General features: G+C 47.2%; 1 pseudogene; it reads right to left on the bottom strand.

Annotated features, from left to right (window-relative positions):
• Positions 1-12,639: 12,639 nt before the first annotated feature.
• LOC110569406 (histone PARylation factor 1-like) lies at positions 12,640-14,000 on the bottom strand (annotated as a pseudogene).
• Between the last annotated feature and the right edge of the window lie 294 nt (positions 14,001-14,294).

Here is a 14,294-nt window from a genome sequence, read left to right as displayed (position 1 = left end):
CAGGAAAGGGTATGGATGCAGTGCAGGCTAAAACTTAAGATGTCCACTACTGGCGAGGCGCAGTGGCTCACGCCAGCAATCCCAGCACTTTGGGAGGCCAAGGCGGGTGGATCACGAGGTCAGGCATTTGAGACCAGCTTGGCCAACATGGTGTAATCCCGTCTCTACTAAAAATACAAAAATTAGCTGGGCGTGGTGATGCGCACCTATAATCCCAGCTACTCGGGAGGCTGAGGCAGGAGAATCGCTTGAACCCAGGAGGCAGAGGTTGCAGTGTGCCAAGATCGTGTCACTGCACTCCTGCCTGGGCGACAGAGCAAGACTCCATCTCAAAAAAAAAAAAAAAAGATGTCCACTAATGAAGTCTTGGTGACATCCTTCACAATTTCTCCCTCCATTGCGCTCTCTTCCACCCTCTACCATAGTCATTATAGACCATGCCCTGGCCTATGGAGAATGGCTTTTACTTATTTACTTATCCTCAGCAAGTACAGCCCGTAATAGTGGGGCCCTGGGCCTGGCACCTAAAGAGTGCTCTGATCTGGTCCCCCTCCAGCTGGGCCCTTCATAGGGCAAGGAGTCGTTAGTACCAAGGTAACCATGCTCTAGCACCTAAGACCTAGAAATTCCTTGCTCCCACAGCCCGGGGCCACATCTAGGACCTGTGTAGGGCTCTTCCTGGTGAGGATTGCCTTCTCCTCTTTCTGGGCATGACCTGGCCTACCCCTGCCCAGGAGGCTCATGGCCTCTACTCCTTTGTCCTTACGAGGGAGGATTCTTCAAACTGTAAAATAGCCATGACCCCTGGCACAAGAAACAATTGTAGAAGCTCACAGTCACCACTTTGTTAGTCGGGTGGGGAGGAAGTGGCTCTCTCTCAATCCTTCTGAATTTGTCAAGAAGAAAGTTGGTTCCAGAGCACCTTTAACACTTCCCTGGCACTTGCTGATCTCCCCTTAAAATAAAGCAAGATGAGGTCTCCACGCACAGCCTCATCAGGCACCAGCATGCAGGGCAACATGCACACCAGCCTGTACTTGGGAGCAGCATTGTCTTTTAAGGAGACCGTTCCTTCAGGACAAGAGGTTTTTCATTTGTAATAGTGATACGGTGCTACCTTTTAAAATATTGTGGTGAAATACACATAACATAAAGTTGACCATCTTAACCATTTTTAAGTGTATGGTTCGGCGGCATTAAGTACATTCACATCGTTGTATAACCTTCGCCATCCATCTCCAGAGCTCTTTCCATCTTGTAAAACTGAAACTCTGTACCCAGTAAATGTTCCCCCGCCTCCAACCACCATTCTCCTTTCCGTCTCTGTGATTTGATGATTCTAGGTACTCGCATAAGAGGAATCATATAGCATTTGTCCTTTTGTGAGTAGTTTATCTTGCTTTGCGTGATGTCCTTGAGTGTCATCTCTGTTGAAGTATGTGTCAGATTTCCTCCTTTGCTAAGGCTGAATCATATCACATTGTATGTATACACCAAGTTTTGTTCAGCCATTCATCCATTCCACTGTATGTATATAACACATTTTTTTTATCTATTCATTATAAGACGCTTGTGTTGCCTCTACTGTTTGGCTATTGTGAATAATGATGCTATGAATGTGGGGCATATAAATATTCCTTCCTGCTTTCAGTTTTTTCAGGTATATATTCAGGAGTGGAATTACCACATCTAATGGTAATTCTATGCTTAATTTTTTTCAGGAACTGCCCTACTGGTTTTGTTTATAGTAGCTGTCCCATTTTACGTTCCCACCAACTATGTGCAAGGATTCCACTTTCTTCAGATCCTTGCCAACACTTCTCTATTTCTTAATAGTAGCCATTCCAATGAGTATTAGGTGGTATCTCATTGTGGTTTTGATTTGCATCTCCCTAATAATTAGTGGTATTGAACACCTTTTCACGTGCTTATTGGCCATTTGTACATCTTTACATGATGCTATCTTTTAAAACATTTAAGAAAAAAAGTGAATTAATTAAAAGTATTGATTAAATAAAAGCAGGAGTGGTTCTATTGGACATGGCAGGGCAGGTCTCATGGAGGATGTGTGCTGATGTCTGGCTCTGGCACATGCTGGCCTGTGAATGAGCTGCCCATGAACCTTCTTCCTTAATGGGGTTATTTCCCTGACTCCACCACGCACCACATTCCCCTCCCTCTGTGTCCATTTCTTAACCAGCAATAAATCCTAGGTTACCTGTAAGTCCCAGCTCAAATTCCCCTCTCCCTAGAACTCCAGTGGGGACCCAGCTACCAGCCGCCCACATCCAGGCCCCTTAAGGGCTTCAGTCCTTCAGGAGATCTGTCTCCTCTTTGAGCCATGTGTACCCTCCCAGGAAAGGAGACAGGGTAATGTGTGTGTAAAGCGTGCTGCACAGAGCTTGGGGCTCCAGCAATCAGAGACCAAGCAGGATCCCCTGGACAGTGCTAGAAACCTCAGCGGGTTGCCCAGATTTCCCAGAGTCTAACTCCTTTTCCTCCTCTTCTTCCTTTTCTTTCTTGGATGGCACATAATCCCCAGTGATCCTAGGAAGGCCCTGGTCTTATTTCGTTATTGACATGTTCCCTTTTATCGCTATTTCTCACTGCCATTCTTTGACCCACAGGGAACCGTTTTAATGTGCTTCATGTGTCTCTTTTGTTTGTGTTCTTGCAAAATGTGTGTTGTTGCTTAATGTGCATGTGCTTTTTAATTATTAAACTGTAGTAGGTTATTGATGTCATTCTGTTTCTGATCCTCTTCACCCAGCACTATATTTTTTTTTACTTTTTTCATACATTTATTAATGTTTTATATTGCAATATAACATACATATAGTAAAGTGCAAAAATTTTATGTGTACAACTCAACACAATTTTCATGAGGTGGAAACACCTTTTACCCCTGATCTAGAGATCAAGATGGAGAACATTGCCAGCACTCCTGAGAGTCTCCTTGAGCTTCTCAGTTGTAAGCATGCCTCCATTCTGATTTCTTTTCTTTTTTTTTTTGTTGAGATGGAGTCTTGCCCTGTCGCCAGGCTGGAGAGCAGGCAGTGGCATGATCTCGGCTCGCTGCAACCTCCCTCCGCCTCCCAGGTTCCAGCGATTCCCCTGACTCAGCCTCCTGAGTATCTGGGACTACAGGTGCGTGCCACCACACCCAGCTAAATTTTATATTTTTAGTAGAGGCGGGGTTTCACCATATTGGCCAGGATGGTCTCAAACTCCTGACCTCGTGATCTGCCTGCCTCGGCCTCCCAAAGTGCTGGGATTATAGGCATGAGCCACTGCGCCCTGCCCTTCTTTCCTTTTTTCTTTAGAGACAGGGTCTTACTCTGTCACCCAGGCTGGAGTGTAGTGGTGCAATCATGGCTTCCTGCAGCCTTGAATTCCTGGGCTCAGTGATGCTCCCACCTCCTACCTCAGCCTCCCGAGTAGCTGGAGCTACAGATGTGCACCACCGTGTCCAGCTATTATTCTGATTTCTATTGCCATAGATTAGTTTGCCTGCTGTTAAACTTTATATAGTATAAATAGAATCACACAATATGGAATCTTCGGTGTCCGGTTTCTTATTCTTAACCTTATGTCTGTGAGATTTTGTGTTTTTGTGTGAGTAGTTATAGTTTGCTCTTTTTATTTGCTGTATAGCATTCCACTGTTGATTTATTCATTTTTCTGTGGATGGGCATTCATATTGATTTTCTTTTGGGAATGTGATGGATCGAGCCATTACGAAGCCTGCATGCCTCTTGGTGGGGATACGTGTGCATCTCTGAGAGTGTCCTTTGGAGTGGGATGATGTGTCATAGGCAGGCATGTATTTAGTGTTGGCAAGCACTAACACCATCTTTTCAAGCTGCCCCCTGCCTCTCCACCGGAGCCTCTTTTTTTCTGTGTCTTCCCTCCCTACTCCCACCTCCTGGTCCTGTCCCTCACGAGTCTCCATCTATGTTGGCTGCTTCCACTGTTGGTAATTATGAAACCCCACTCCCAACTGTGGCTGCAGGTAAAACCATTGCAGAAACCCAGTCCAACTCCATAGAGCAGGCTTTCTAGGAGAAGTTGTGTTCCTTACAGACCCTAAAGTCCTCAGAGATGCTGTAGGTAAAGGGCTTTATGTAGACATCAACCATACAAGAAATGCTTCTGATACTGGCCGAGCTTTGTCACATCCACATCAGATTTGCTGAATCTGCCATGTGAAGAATTCAGTGAGGGCCGGGCACAGTGAATTCCAGCACTTTGGGAGGCCGAGGCGAGAGATCACTTGAGGCCAGGAGTTCAAGATCAGCCTAGCTAACGTGGTAAAACCCCATCTCCACTAAAAATACAAAAATTAGCTGAGCATGGTGGTGCGCGGCTGTAATCCCAGCTACTCTGGAGGCTGAGGCAGGAGAGTAGCTTGAACCTGGGAGGTGGAGGTTGCAGTGAGCCGAGATTGTGCCACTGCACTCCAGCCTGGGCTACAGAGCAAGATTCCACCTCAAAAAAAAAAAAAAAAAAAAAAGGTATCTAGTGAGAAGCTGTATCCATCTAATGGGCTTCACAAAAGGCCAAGAGATAGACTCTAGGTCCCCAGAGTGGGTCTCCAGGGCCAGCACATGGCAAGGGTATTTTAAGACTATCCTTAGGAGTTTTAAGAAGTACAAAGAACTTTTTTAATTTAAAATATTAAACGTTCATTTTAATATAATGTTCTACTTCATAGCAAGTGATTCAGCTTTCAATGTTAGTCATGTCACCTGATTTTAAAAAGTGAGGTGTCTTAAAGAAAACTATTTAATAAATAACAGGTAGAACACAGATGTGAAATTGTGCAATTGGTGTGCAAAGGACAGAAAACAGAAGAGGTGCTCGGGAACAGATGCCCAGGACTGGGTTCAAATCGATGCTGTGCTGGAGCCAATTATTAAATATTCAGAAATTCTGCAAGCCAGTTGTTAAACATTGGTATTTTGAAACCAACCGTGGCAAGAAGGTAGTATTTATACCACGGAAATTGGCACACACTACAAATCAGGCCTCCCTCCTCTCCCCCTCCCCCTCTTTCTTAGTTTTTCACAGTGGTTTATCAGAACGCCATTGGTTCAGATTCCCACTTGGCCATGAGTCCACTCTGTGATCTCTGCAAGTTCTTGTCCCCTTGGGGTCAGTTTCTCTCTGTGAAGTGGAGATGATGCCCTCTCCCTCTCTAGCTTTGCCAGATGCAAATCAGAGGGTAGATGCCTGGAATATGTAGCCGCTGTAGTGACTTGTTGCTGGAGGGGTGAGGTCCGTGAAGGGCTCAAGTAGCAGCCTGGGTGAGGACTGAAGCACCCTCCCACAGGCAACGCCCCAGAGCAGACACTCACAGGCACCAGGTGCCCACTGCCACCAGGACATGACATAATAGCATTTTATTTAGAAGAATCTACAACACATTTGCATTAGCAATCCAAAAAATTTACCCTCTTTTAATGAAAAATTTCAAATATATGAAAAAGTTGAAAGATTGGTACAATGAAGCAGCTGTATATCCCAACCCCTGGGTTCAGCAGTGGTTATCATGTGGTCATAAATGCTGTATCTCAGGGGTCCCCAACCCCACAGAGCAGGCAGGTGAGCAAGCGAGTGAAGCCTCATCTGTATTTACAGCTGCTCCCCATCGCTCACATGACCGCCTGAGCGCCACCTCCTGTCAGATCAGCAGCAGCGTTAGATTCTCATAGGAGCGAGAACCCTGTTGTGAACTGCTGATCCAAGGGATCTAGTTGCACGTTCCGATCTGTCATTGTCTCTTATCGTCCCCAGATGGGACTGTCTAGTTGCAAGAAAACAAGCTCAGGGCTCCCACTGATTCTACACTATGGTGAGTTGTATAGCTATTTTATTATATATTACAATGCAATAATAATAGAAATAAAGTGCGCATCAAATGTAAGCTGCTTGAATCCTCCCAAAAGCACCCCCAGCCCAACCCCAGTCCATGGAAAAATTGTCTTCCACTGAACCTGGTCCCTGGTGTCAAAAAGTCTGGGGACTGCTGCTTTGTCTGTGTCACTTTTACTTGCAAAGTTCTTTCCTGACCTATCTTCTGACCCTGTGAGCTGTTCTTCCATGCCATCATGGCCAGAACAATGAACAGTAATCCCCTAAAATAATCCCACATCCCACCCTTATTCAGATATTTTCAAACATCTCAACATGTTTTATTGGAATGATATCCAGTGAAAGTTCTGCAGGGGGTTCGATTATGTCTTTTTCTAGACATTCAGACTTTAAGGGTACAGGCCCAGACCCAGCAGAGTAGACAGCCAACCTGAGACCCAAAACCTGTACACGCCCTAGGACTGCACCACTCAGAACTCACCAGGAAATGTACTGAGTTCTGCAGTTGTTATGTCAATAACACAAATATGTTGTCTTCTAATTTGTTGTGAGAACACTGAAATTATCCCACAATCACTGCAATCTTCTCATTTGTAGCATACCAAGAACCTCAAAAAAGGAAAGTGGCCCAGGCTCCTCTCACCTCCAAGGGGCTCCACTAAGTGAAAGAAGCTGTCCTCCTTCCCTTCTCTGGGGGAAGGTCTCATTAGGGAGGTAATGGCAGGGGTACAGGGAGGGAAACCTGCCCTGCTGGCAGTTCCCCTGAGCCCAGGCCTCTAAGGCCACATTAGTGACAATCTGGTAGGGTGACATTGTGGAAACCCCAATTGACCCAAGAGAAGTGACAGACAGAATGGCTCAGATTTGGAACCTGTCATGTTCCAGAGACCAGAATTGGATCTTCCTGCAGATGCTCAGACATAGGGATTGTTATACCTATTTGGCAGATCTAGAAACTGAAGCTGGGAGAAGTAAGCTCTTTGCCTAGCTGATGAGGAGTGAGTGGTGGCTCTGGGGTGGAAGCCCAGTCCTGGTGGGCTCCTGGGCCTCACTTATGTCACTACTGCATGTTGGCAGCAGGCTCAGGATGCAGAGGACTCCTGGATTTCCTTGCATTTGGCCCAGCCCAGGAAGCTTAAGGCTCACAGTCGAGCTCTGTCCAGGAATTTGGGTGGGTCCTGGACCTGGTCCCGCCTTTCGGATGCTGAACAGGCACAGGCTGCCAGGATGGCTGCTAAAAAGCAGAATCGAAGGCATTGCTTTGTCCTTTGTCAATATGGGTTTGATCAGAGTGATGAATGACTGAGCCACAAAGACCTGGGCAAGAGGCCACGCGGCTGGGCTGAGGAGGTCTGAGGAGGTCTGAGGTCGGCAGCCCCTGCATCTGATTGCTAGTGCTCAGACTGACCTGCAGTGGTGATTGCTGGATTCCTGAGGGCCCCTCCACCAGGGGGCCTGGGATATCCAGGAGGACCCTTTGTTTATGGGCAGGAGAGACAGACTTGGTCCGACTTGAACAGGAAGAGACTCCTTTGGAAGGCTGCAGGGCCACTCATCTGGCTGGAGGGAGGGCGGCAGGGCTGGCTCAGAAAGGACAGCACTCAGGCAGCTCTGGAGGTTGGGGTAGTGGGAACCACGGGATTCCCTGAGGGTGCTGCTGTCAGTCAAAGCCAGTGCTGGGTTCCTCGAGGAAGAGCACAACCTTCCTACCTTGGATCAGGTGCCTGCCCCTTGACTGTAGAAACTCGAGCCACTTTGACTCTCAGCTCTGTCCAAAGAGTATCTGAGTAGGAGGACTGGGCCCCCTTCCAGGGCCAAAATAGCTCAGTGGGCAAAGGGCAGGCAAGGGCAGCCTCTGTCTCCTGCAGGGGGAAGCCCATGCAGGTCCCCTGATCCCACCTCCTGCCAGGTGAACACTGGCTGGTTTCTTTCTTTCTTTCTTTCTTTTTTTTTTTTTTTGTGAGATGGAGTTTCACTCTTGTTGCCCAGGCTGGAGTGCAATGGCATGATCTTGGCTCACCGCAACCTCTGCCTCCCAGGTTTAAGCAATTCTCCTGCCTTAGCCTCCTGAGTAGCTGGGATTACAGGCATGCGCCATCACGCCCAGCTAATTTTGTATTTTTAATAGAGACAGGGTTTCTCCATGTTGGTCAGGCTGGTCTCGAACTCCCGACCTCAGGTAATCCGCCCAATTTGGTCTCCCAAAGTGCTGGGATTGCAGGTGTAAGCCACTGTGCCTGGCCCACTGGTTGGTTTCTTTCGAAAGTTGAAGTGGGGTTCCGAGCCTCTCTCTGAGATGTGTCTTCCAGCTAGGGTACAATGTGCAGATCATTTGTGGTCAGCCAGGAGTCTGACATGAGAGACCCAGAAGCTTTTCCATGACCAGCAGCCTGGAGATTCAGGTGGGCGGGACAGTGCAAGCTGCCAGCTCAGAGCTGACACCAGAGTCCGGGCTACTTTTAAACCAACATTCGATACAAGAGAAAACAAACAAACTACGTGCATAAGGATATTTACTGTAGCATTAGCTACAGGGACAAAAAATTGGAAATAAACTCCTTTATTTGTTAAGCAAATTGTGGTGCAACAGATTTGAGGATGATTATGCAGCTGTTAATATGTCAGACAGGCTGTAGCAGCGTGAAGAACGCTTATGATGTTCTGTCGAGTGCAAAAGCAGCACACAAATAAATCTCTGGTTGCCAATATGTGGAATAAATCTGTATGTATGAACAAGGACTGGAAAGTATAAAGGGAAACTTAAAAAATCCCAGGACCCTCAAACTCCTGCCCAAGGTTAAGCCTAGAGGCTGAGCCATGCAACCCCCTCTTCCAGATGAATAGCTGTTACCAGTATTATGCATTTGCCAGATCCCAACAGAAAGGTACAAGGCCTCAGGAGGCCTGGGTGCAATGGCTCACCCCTGTAATCCCAGTGCTCTGGGAGGCTGAGCCAGGAGAACCACTTGAGGCCAGGAGTTTAAGACCAGCCTGAACAGCGCTAGCGAGACCCCATCTTTAAAAAATAATAATAATAAAATAATTTGCTGGGCATTGTGGTGTCCCAGCTACTCTCGAGGCTGAGGCAGGAAGATTGCTTAAGCCCAGGAGGTTGAGGCTGCAGTGAGCTGTGATTGTACCACTGCACTCCAGTCTGGATGACAGAGTGAGACCCTGTCCTAAAAGAAAACAAAATACAAACAACAACGAAATCTTCTAAAAAAGTTTGATGGGGTTAAGAGTTCCAGATCGGCTCAGATAGATGACAAAAGAAATCTTTTGCCAGGCGTAGTGGCTCACACCTATAGTCCCAGCACTTTGGAAGGACGAGGTAGGCGGATTAACTGAGATCAGAAGTTCGAGACCAGCTTGGCTAACATGGTAGATCAGCTTGGCTACCATGATTAACTGAGATCAGGAGTTCAAGACCAGCTTGGCTAACATAGAAACCTCATTTCCACCTAAAAATACAAAAAATTAGCCAGGTGTGGTGGTGCAGGCTGTAATCCCAGCTACTCGAGAGGCTGAGGCAGGAGAATTGCTTGAACCCGGGAGGCAGAGGTTGCAGTGAGCTGAGATCGCACCATTGCACTCCAGCCTGGGCAACAAGGGCATGATGGCCCAGGGGATACCAAGAGATCCGTGTCAGTGTAAGGAACACAGTGACAGGTGCCGTAAGGGGCCAGTTAGTGCTCATCCCTTCTCCCATGCCTGACTCAACAATAGAAGCTGTAGGAGGTAAAAATTCAATTTGCCTGTATGGGCATCCATCCGTTCATCCACCCACTCATTCATTCAGCACATTTTTATGGAACAGCAGTTCTAGGTACTTGGAATACATTAGCAAATGATCGAAGATCCTCCCTATCCGCCCCCAACCCATGGCAGTTTCCAGCCCTAAGAAGTTCTGGGCAATGCACAGGCTGGGAGGTCAGTCATGCTGCATTTCCCCTTCTTCCTGCCACTTGGGGTCGTGAGGACAGTGCACTAAGGGCAATAGAGACGGACAAGGGAGCCTGGGCCCCTGAGGACTTTCCCAGGGCTGAGCCAGCCAGGGGCATTCTTCTGCACTTCTTTGTTTAAACCCAAGTGTGAAAGATTTGCTGTTATTTGCATCTGAATGCAGCCCTAACTGCTGGAAAGGGGAGGGAGCACTGAAATACTCTAAGGCCGGGCTCTGTTGGCCTCTTGAAATTTCCCATGTACTCATTTTAAAACACTCCCAAATTAGGCCTATCCTAGAGAAGGGACCTCCTCCTGACAGAGGGGACCCAACTCTGAAAATCTAGAACTTAGGATGTTCAGCTGAGAGTGAACAGGACAGTCAGGGAGGACCCTTAAGCGATCTGATGGACCCCCAAGCTAAGGGTGGCAGGTACTGATCGGCCATGGTGGTTGCAAGTATGTGAAGCCCAGGTCAAGCAGGAGAATTTATGTCTCTGACCTAAGGCACAACTGAATCTAGGGGCTCAAAAGATATCAGCATTGGGCCCCCTCTGTCCCTGTCTCAACCTTGCTCTCCCCTGGGTTGCCTTCATTTGTTCTCAGGGGGCTCTCCCTGTATGGGTACAAGATGACCCGCAACATGTCCCAGCACACCCAGGAGGAAAGTTCTGTCCTCTCAGAGTCACAGTGGGGCACGGCAGGACAGAAACTTTTTTTTTTGAAATGGAGTCTCGCTCTGTCACCCAGGCTGGAGTGCAGTGGCATGATCTCGGCTCACTGCAACCTCCACCGCCTGGGTTCAAGCGATTCTCATGCCTCAGCCTCCTGAGTAGCTGGGATTACAGGTGGCACCACCACACCCAGCTAATTTTTTATTTTTAGTAGAGACGGGGTTTCACCATGTTGGCCATGATTGTCTGGATCTTCTGACCTTGTGATCCCCCCGCCTCAGCCTCTCAAAGTGCTGGGATTACAGGTGTGAGTCACCGCACCCAGTCGCTTTCTCTTTTTTGAAGGACTTTCCACTCCGTATTCTGAGCCTCACTCAATGGCTTATCTCATGTTGTGAATCCTATTGAGCCAACCACTGGGACCAGATGGATAAAACGATCCAATCAACCAGACCACGTGCTTCTTCCAGAGGTCAAGAAGAAGCACGTGGTCTGGTCGATTGGCTCATTTTACCCATGGACTGAGAATGGAGAGCGTGGTATAATAAAAAATAAATATTGGTCTTGGTCCCTGCTTCTTGGCTCATAACTCCTGAAACTGTTGGGATCTCTGATAGTGATAATAATCTCTGATAATGATTTTAGATAGCTTTAGGATGAGGACTGTTTGCCAAAGGAACCAGCCATGTAGGGTTGGGACTTACAGGCCCATCCCCCAATCTCCAGGGAAGGGTGGGGAGCCGGAGACTGAATCAGTCTCCACTAGCCAAGGCTCAGGTAATGAAGCCTGCAAGCTTCTGGGTTGGTGAACACACAGAGATGCTGGGAGGGGATGCACGGGGCCCTTTCCATTATCCCTCGCTTTGTGCATCTCCTCCATTTGGCGGTTCCTGAGTTGTATCCTTTATGATGGCAGGAATAAGCAAAGTGCCTTCCTGAGTCCTGTGAGTCATTGTAGCAAATTACAGAACCTGAAGCAGGACAGATTGTGGGAACCCCAGGCCGGTATTACAGGACTTGACCCTATGGAGTGTCAAGGCAACTCTAGGTGGTTAGTGTCAGAATCAGATTGAATCGTAGAACACCCAGTTGATGCCAGAATTGGCTGGTGTCTGGAGAGAACTGGTTGTTGGTGTGAAAAAAAGAAACATAACAGAGGGGTTTCCCAAGGAAAATTGGGATGCGCTTACAGGTATAAGGGACATAGATCTGGGTAGTGACAGTAACAGGCATACTTGTTCCCCTGTGACAGAGGTGGCTTGTGCTGCCCCTGGGCTGAGTCAGGAGTCTCTCCAGCATCAACTGGGGAATACCAGGAGCATCCCAGGCTGGGACAAGAGAGACCTATTGAGTGCCATCAGGACACCTTGGGCTGCAAGTAACAGAAACCCTCATTGAAATGGGCTCCCTTGAGAAGGGATCCAGGGGAAAAAAGCGTTTTGCACAGGCTGCATGGCCTTTCACAGGCTTTGTCCCCAGAGCTGTCTTCTCTTACGGCTGCAAGATAAATGCCAGCAGCAGCTGGAGCAAGGCACTTCCTCATTCCTACTGGACCAGGAGAGAGAAAGCATTTCCTCAATGGCAGAAAAAATATTCTCATCTTCAGCCATTTGTTTTCTTTGGTGGAGATGGGGGTCTCTCTATGTTGCCCAGGCTGCTCTCAAATCCTGGGCTCAAGCAATACTCCGCCTTGGCCTCCCAAAGTGCTGGGATTACAGGCGAGAGCCACCACACCTGGCCTTCAGCCAGTTCTGATGACTGCCCAACACCACTCTGGATGAATAAAGTCAACTAGGAAATGCCAGGGTCGATTGCTTGAAGCCTGAGCCCCTGACTGGAACAGGGAATAAGATGACATCATAGACCGGCTGGTGTGCTTACGCTAACTTCATGAAGGGAGGGGACTGTGTGAAGGTGGTGGGTTCTGGGTGGGTAGAGCTGCATTGCCTGGAATGATCCTGACCCATGGGGAAGGAGATGCCCTTACCTTCTCTATTTTCTCCTCCTTTGCCTTTTCTTTCTCTCTTTTTAAACTTATAAATGTTTTTAGTAAATGTTGATTTTTTTTATATTCCTTAAAAACAAAACAAGAATCACAAATTCAATACTAATCATTTGAAATAATGTACACCAAACAAAGCCACCTCACTCATGCAGCAAGTTGGTCTACGTTCTGTTTACTTCTGTTTGCCAGATGATCCTTAATAATTTCTGCAAACAGATTCCTCTTTAACAGATTATATGCAAGAGGTAAAAGCTGGCCAGCAACTCTATGAAAATAATGTGAATCGTGGCAAAAGAGGTCCATTCGCAACTCAAGCCCCATGCCATAATCACGTTCAGTTCATCATTAGCAAACTGCACAAAAGTCATCATTTCCTGAATGGGAGCAAAAGCTTTTAGCCTCTCCTCCTCACTCATAGCCTCAGCTATTGTCTTGCAAATTCTCTTGACGTCAGCATCTGTTTCAGGGAGCTCTCTGTACCCAACATCATTTTTATCTACTGGAACAACCAAGCCTGCACCACAAAAGGTCTTCGTCACAGGCTTCTTATCTCTCTGTTTCATCTTCGTAGTTCTTTGTTCCAGTGAGTACCCCAGTTCTCTGGCTACTTCTGTGAGTTTTTCAAGAGATTAGTTTTCTTTTTCTTTCTTTCTTTCTTTCTTTTTTTTTTTTTTTTTGAGTCGGAGTTTCGCTCTTGTTACCCAGGCTGGAGTGCAATGGCGCGATCTCGGCTCACCGCAACCTCCGCCTCCTGGGTTCAGGCAATTCTCCTGCCTCAGCCTCCTGAGTAGCTGGGATTACAGGCACGCGCCACCATGCCCAGCTAATTTTTTGTATTTTTAGTAGAGACGGAGTTTCACCATGTTGACCGGGATGGTCTCGATCTCTTGACCTCGTGATCCACCCGCCTCGGCCTCCCAAAGTGCTGGGATTACAGGCTTGAGCCACCGCGCCTGGCCCTAGTTTTCTTTTTATCTGTTACTTCCTTAAGTTTTTTTCATCAAAAATAATTTGACTGCAGCAAATACATATCTCCATTTGGAACACTTATACAATTTTTCTTTGCTTCAATCATACCAACATATGCAGGAAGTTCATCAGGATAATCCCTGAAATGCCCCACATGGTACTGAGTTTTATTATCTCCAATAATAATGGTCTGGAACTCAGGAGGATCGTAGTAAAACCTCCGATGAAGGTTAAACTTCAGGCCTGTTGATTTTTTTCTTCGTTTTATATTTTCCGGAAAGGATATCATAAGGACCAACTAATTGAAGTACAAGGCTTGCAGAAAGTGAATCAGCTGGCTTTTCAGGATCAAGTTCTTCACAGAACTTCCAGAAATGAGAGAAATCTTCAGGTAAAGAGAGCTTATAATGATTTTCTACTTCTTTTCTAAGGTCACTGGAGACATCAGCTTCACAGAATTTACTTTTCTTTACATCAGCTGTTTTTTTCACAGGACCCTCCCCACCAGGCCTGTGCTTCCTGCCACGGCCAAACATTCTGCAGCCACAGCGCCTTTTTTTTTTCTTTTTATAAACAGGGTCTGGCTCTGCTACCCAGACTGGAAAGCAGTGGCACAATCATAACTCACTGCAGCCTCAAACTCCCAGGCTCAAGCCATCTTCCTGCCCCAGCTTTCCGAGTAGCTAAGACTCAGAAGGTATGCACCACCATGCCTGGCTAATTTTTTGTTGTTGTTGAGACAGGATCTTGCTATGCTGCCCAGGCTGGTCTAGAACTCCTGGCTTCAAGTGATCCTCCCATCTCAGCCTCCCAAAGCGCTCAGGTTACAA

Source organism: Aotus nancymaae, unplaced genomic scaffold (genome assembly GCF_030222135.1).
Source record: "Aotus nancymaae isolate 86718 unplaced genomic scaffold, 86718_ANA_hifiasm-v0.15.2.pri h1tg000015l_1, whole genome shotgun sequence".
Lineage (NCBI taxonomy): Eukaryota > Metazoa > Chordata > Mammalia > Primates > Aotidae > Aotus > Aotus nancymaae.
This window is presented reverse-complemented; position numbering and strand designations above follow the sequence as displayed.